This window comes from Urtica dioica, chromosome 10 (assembly GCF_054948205.1).
Source record: "Urtica dioica subsp. dioica isolate 48M chromosome 10, U.dioica_male_clone48M_v1_H2, whole genome shotgun sequence".
Taxonomy (NCBI): Eukaryota; Viridiplantae; Streptophyta; class Magnoliopsida; order Rosales; family Urticaceae; genus Urtica; species Urtica dioica.
In genome coordinates, this window is record NC_142765.1 from 19,228,435 (window position 1) to 19,235,153 (window position 6,719).

Sequence of the window (6,719 nt, forward strand, 5' to 3'; positions counted from 1 at the left end):
AATAGAAGAGGGGGGACTGGAGAAGGGATATAATCAGATATATCTCTGAAGGCCACATCCCGACATATAAGCAATTGAGCCGAAAGCTAATTAGCCAAAGCGCAAGATTCTCCATAATCGACGGAGTACTCTTCAAAAGAAGTTTCTCCGGAATTTACTTACGATGCATAGGAAAAGAGGAGTCCAAACGCATCATCTCCGTAATACACGAAGGAGAGTATGGAAACCACGTGGCCGGACGAGCTCTGGCCGTTAAAATAAAAAATCAAGGGTACTTTTGGCCAACCATGGTCGCCGACTGTGAGCAACACTTACGGAAATGTGACCAATGTCAAAAGCACGCCCCAAATATCAAGCAACCAGCTGAGGAACTATCCTCCATATCCGCTCTATATCCATTTATGAAATGGTCCATGGATATCGTTGGTCCCCTAGCCAATGCGCCGGGAGGACTGAAATTCCTCCTAATCACAACGGATTACTTTTCCAAGTGGGTTGAAGCCGAAGCATTCGTCTCAGTGAGGAATGTGGACGTAAAAAATTTTATTTGGAAGAATATAATCTGTCGACATGGAACGCCACAAGAGATAATCACGGATAACGGGTCACAATTCATATCGAAGGAGTTCCGACGCTTCTGCGTAGCAGAAGGAATCACCTTACGATTCTCAACACCCCGATACCCACAAGAGAATGGACACACAGAGGCTACCAACAAAAAAATTGTTAGTAACCTAAAAAAGAAACTCTTAGCCAAAAAAGGACGATGGGCTGACGAACTCCCTGGAGTGTTGTGGGCCTACCGCCCGAGTCCACGGAGGCCCACCGGGGAAACCCCATATTCTCTGGTTTACGGGGTTCAAGCAATATTGCCCATCGAGCACGAGATTAAAACAATTCGCACCATATACGCGAATGATAACGAAGAAACCAACAACAAGATGTTGCACGACTCCTTCGACTTGATAGACGAGAGAAGAGACCAAGCATTGACGCGCATGGATTTATACCGACGATCCATCGCCCGATACTACAACAAAAGAGTCAACTTCCGGGAATTTGACATCGGAGATCTCGTGTTGAGAAAAGTATATCAGAACAGGGCTGAGGACAACGTCGGAAAACTGGGAGCAAACTGGGAAGGACCATACCGAGTCACGGGAATCCCACACACATGTGTTTACAAGCTCGAAACGCTCGACGGCATCCCAATACTTAGATATTGGAATGTCATGAATCTAAAAAAATATTACTGTTAAGAGTAGTATCATAATAATCGAACTACGTAAACATGGGTACGTAGGCAACCTTAAGACAAGGTTCAGCCCCCGTCTCAAATAAACGAGAGAGACTCGAAACGAACAAGTTCGATTCAAGGCAATTTACCAAACACGGTGAATTCGACTTACGTCCGCAAATGAAACTGCCTTAGGCAACGTTCATGCGTAGTGTACGATAAGCCACTCCAAATCCGACTCATGAACAAAGAAGGATTTATAGATTTGGCTCGAAAAATATATCAAGTATAAGGCGTTACCTAAAGGGTACGCCATATACTCAATCCCGACACGATTAGGGATTCGACTTACGATGGCCGAAACACATCATACGAATGAACCGTGAAAAACGACGTCTCAGTCAATAAACACATTCATTCAAGCATGCAAACAATTAAAATACTTGCTATGAGTAATCATCAACTAAAAGCACAAATCAAGATAGAAAGATAAAAAAAAATATTAGATTTAAAACGTTTAATAATTAAAAGCGTGAAGTATGTTCGAGAAATATATAAAGAACCTGACTAAATTTAAGTTCGACATTTCGCCCAAAAACACCGGGCCCAAAACAATCTGCCCACGCAGGGGCCCAAAAACTAGAATAAAAAAAAATTCAAAAGTTTTGCCGCAAGAGATGGCGGAAACTAGGAACTCAAGAAGATAGAGAGAAAAAGAAGAAGATAGAGAGAAAAAGAAGAAGAAGAGAGAGTCGCAATTTTTACCTCTGGGCAGCGAATGGGTTGATATTAATGAAGAAAATCGAAGGGTCAGGGGTCTATTTAAGCATCAAATCGACGGTTGAGAATCCCGAAAGAATCGCTATGATTATGGAAATCTTTGGGTTTTCGAGGTGCGGAGGTGACAACACGTGTCCTTAGCGTTTGCCCCGAAACAACCAAAAAGTAGAAATACTCGAATATTTCGTCAGATTTCAACTAGATGATGAGAAATATTGGTTCGTCTAAAAGTATCTTCTATATTATACAATCTTATAATGTAAAAGATACTAGGGGACTGATTGTGGGAGTGGATATCGTCCCCTTCCACCAGGCGAGTTGGACCAACTAGGCCCAAAGCTAGTTCGGCCCAAAAAGACAAGATAATCGCTAGTTCGGCCCAAAAGCCCAGTTCGGCCTATAAACCCCAGGCGCAGGCGAAGATCGGCCCAAGACGATAGCGAGGAATTCCTTGCTGAAGACCGAAGCCCAATTCGACGACCCGGGCCCGTAGACGTTCCTAGATGATCCCGCCAAATGGTTTGCGCGATCCACCTTCTCTATGAAACGGTCAAATCGCCTAGAGATGAGGACGGATATGAGATTGGTGGACTAAAGACCGATCCTGCTCATACACGTGTGACGATCTGAAGAAGGACAATCGGCGAGCTAGCTATAAAAGCCCGCTCCATCTTCATTTTAGGACTATTGATTTTCTGAAAAAGAAGCATATATAATTGTATCTCGACTTGTTATCATTGTTTGGATTTTCTGTTCATTCCCTTTTATTTAATATTGTTTATGCTCGAACATCAATAAAGAAATCTTCTTTCGCTTGTTTCTTTTATATATTTTATATCATTTATAAATTTCTTTCGAATCTCGGTTTAATCTTCATAATCGGATTCTGAGACCCTTCCCTCTCAAAAATAAATATACGAAGTCATATTTAAATAATCTTTGTATAGATTGTCGGGACGAGAAATCGACTCAACAAACCACACAATTAATCGAATTAATCTTTCTTTACTATTTTTTTATTCTTTTTGAATTAAAGTACTAAAGCAACTTTTGATTTTAAATTTGAAAAATTTCCACTTAATTTTAACACTCTGTAAGTCCCTCATTCAGCTTATCCTATATTTGAAGATTTGGACATAGTTGTTCCAATTTTTTTAACGATAATCGTTTATGTCCCATCTAAAATTTATTTCCAAATTAATGCTCCATTTTTATGTTAAATTATATAAAATGAGTAAAACATGAAGGGAAAAAAATGGTGCATTGAAGTTTACTATCATGAAAAATAAAAAGTAACCAATATTATTTTTACTAAGAGTGTAAGAGAAATTTCATTTTGTGGACTTGGAGGAATAATAAGGCTAAACTCCACAGTTACAAAATATCTAAAACTGGATTTTTGACTCAAAATTAGACAAAAATATTTCTTCAGCTTATTTTTTCTTCTTTCATTCTCTCCCTAATTTTCACTCAAAATGATATTCTCTTTCTTTTTAATTTAGGATTTCGACGCTCAAAATGACCAATAAAGTAAGATTTTCATCCTTATTTCGTGTTTGAATTATTGTATGAAAGTTTTAATAATGATTAGACTGATTATCAATTAAATACAATTATTTAAGATAGTAAAAAATAGGGGTGAAATCGGTTCGGTTTTGGACCAATTTGAAAACCGAAACCGAATTTTCGGTTTTGAAAATTTTGGACCAATGACCGAACCGAATTGGTCCAAAACCGAAAATCGGTTAACCGAAACCGGTTTTGTAAAACCGATAACCGGTTTTATAACCGTTTTAAAACGGGTTAACTAGTTTTGAAACCGGTTAACCCAAAAAATCGGTTAACCGATTTCAAAACTGGTTAACCAGTTTTAAAGATGTTACAATTATCCAAATCGGTTATCCGGTTTTAAAATTGGATAAAAAAAATCGGTTAAATAACCGATAACCGAATTTTTGGATTTTCAAAACAGATAACCGAAGTGATTCTTAAATTCGGTTTCGGTTAACCGAACCGAATTTTCGGTTTGATGACGTGGTACCGAATTTCGGTTCCGGATCAGTTCGGTTATCGATTTAACCAATTTTCGGTCAATTTTTGTACACCCCTAATAAAAAAAGCTGTAAGGGTATTTTTATATGAATTTAGATTTTTAAATATTTTGTAACCACGTGTGAAATTTCTCATTTATAATTTTTCTCCACTCGAATCGCACGTAAAACGACGCGTTTAAGTGCAAAATAAGAAAGACCTAACCAGAGCGCGCGCGCACACAGACTACTCACGACGAGAGAGCAGGGCAGGGTTTGAGAATTGGGAATTGAGAGAGTTGTGAGAGTTAGGGCTGAGAATTGGGAATTGAGAATTGAGGATTCTTGAGAGAAAGATGGGAATAGCCAACAAAGCGGTGGATTTGACCTTCAAGGCGCTAACGGCGGGGCTTGGTGTGACGACGATATACCTCACCGGCACTTTCTCGCTCAACGTTTACAAAGGCATCTCGTGGCACAACGCTCAATCGGTAAAATCCTTTTGTACTCCTTATTTGATTCAATTCAATTATTGGATATCGCTTCAGTTTCGATTTTCAATATTATACCTGATGTGTTTATTGAAATGTCCCTGAAAGATTGGTTCTCGACTCTGCTGAAATGACTTTGGGTGATGATAATATGGTCAATGAACCATATCCTATCGTTGAGTGTACCGTCATTAGATTTTTAGGGTTTACTTGTGATCTCTCTCGTTTAATTTCTGTAATTGCAAGTTCATTTCGCCAAGCTCTACTCTCTTAGATGTATTGTGTGGTCGCTTTTTTTTATTTTAATTATATTCTTTGAGGTAAAATAAAATAAAATTATGATGCATAGCGAACTCTTGATGTTCGAAGTTCGAAGTTCGAAATATGGCTGAATCTGCGTTTTATTTTTCATTTTTTGTATGACGAGTTCTTTTTTTTGAATGGGTGTGAACAATAGTCGTTAGAACAGCGGAGATTTCTACTAGGTTGCATCTATAGAATATCAGTCTATTTTATTTCACTTTTTAAAGCCCGATATCGCCAAGAAGGTCGATAATGTTCCGTTCCTTGATTTTATTTAATATTTTATTTGTTCCCCCTTGTGGTTTTCTTAGCTTTACGTAGTTAGCAACACAAACCATAAGGGTTTTTTTAAAGATAAGAAGTTTCATCGATATTATTTGCAGTTACTAGAAGAATTAGCGTCGTTTAGTTTAGCGATTTCGATAGTCTGGTTTTCTAAGGCATCAGCTTTATTTAATTTGTTGAAGTAACCTTTTCGTAGTTCTGCTTCATAAAGCTCGTGACATTTTAAATCGATGAATCTCCATACCAGTTTCCTGTTTATCGGTCTGATTTTTTTTCTTCTTCTTCAGGTTAGCCCTTTCTAATCAAGTGTTTTCCCTGTTTTATCTGCAGAAACCCGAGGAGCAGAGTTCTAGCTCTAGCGAGCAAGAGTGAATGACTGTCTTTTGAGGATTCAGTGATGTAATTGGGTCTCTTAGTCATTCTGGCATGAAGGCTTTTTACAAAGCTCCCATTTCTTTGGATAATCACTTACAAGTCTAAGTCTTCAACTCCATTTGAAGCCAGAAATCATGTTGGGGTTTGCATTCAGTTTTTTGGAGTTGAGCTCAAGCGTGCCAATTTTTTCCCCTTTGAAAATAAATCGCTATTGGGTATGTAACATAATCCCAATTTGACGTTTACTTTGAGATATATGCATGAATAGTGATTACTTTTTGGGTGATATAGTCAAATTTCCAATCGAAATTAATAGGTTTACAAAATAATCAAGATTTTTCTAAAATTAATGAAATAATCAAAACTTGTAAAAATATATAATTATGGATGATATGGTCAAATATCCGATCGAAATTAATAGGTTTACAAAATAATCAAGATTTTTCTAAAATTAATGAAATAATCAAAACTTGTAAAAATATATAATTACTATATCTGAATAATTATTTATTTATTTATTTATATTGAGATTAATTTTTTTTTTAATGATTAATAAGAGGTGGTTGTTCAGGTTCTACATAAAATGTTCATTTCTTTTACAAAAATGTTATAGAACCTGAACAACCACATCTTATTAATAATCATCTATACAAAATATATATTTCAAACTAATCGATTAAAAATATAATAGATATTAACATTATTATTAATAAAATATTATTATTAGTTTGAAATAGATATTTTGTAAAAAAAATTCCATACTTTTTGGGGGTTCCATTGTGGGGTTTAAATTTTTATTATATTTATTTATTTCCGCGTTGCATACCAATAAGAAAGCAAATCCAAACGAAAACAATCAGTAAAAGAATATTGTTTTGAAAATGCACGGAACCGACAGAAAATAGGAGGTTAACCAGCCAACTAACTGTTGTTGTAACACAAATGTACTTATTATCATTATTATTATCATTATTTATGGATATTATAACAATGGATAGGTCATAGATGAATATGATGGTTGGCATTATTGTTTCATTCTGCAATGTTTGGACTCGGAAACAAACGTCTGTGCCACATCAAACCTTCCCTTTCTCTACATGTCCTCGACGGAAAAATATGTGCAACTTCATAAACTACGTGACTTAATGTTTTTATTTATTCATTCATTTGTTGTGGGTCCATTTTCCTTCATTTTCATTACAGTAATAAATCAACCAA

General features: G+C 36.4%; 1 long non-coding RNA gene across 1 annotated transcript; it reads left to right on the plus strand.

Moving 5' to 3' along the window:
• Positions 1 to 4,234: 4,234 nt before the first annotated feature.
• LOC149383763 (uncharacterized) lies at positions 4,235 to 5,787 on the plus strand. The gene is made up of 2 exons (XR_016301857.1): positions 4,235 to 4,538; positions 5,457 to 5,787. It is a non-coding gene; the product is annotated as an uncharacterized LOC149383763 (long non-coding RNA).
• Positions 5,788 to 6,719: the final 932 nt, after the last annotated feature.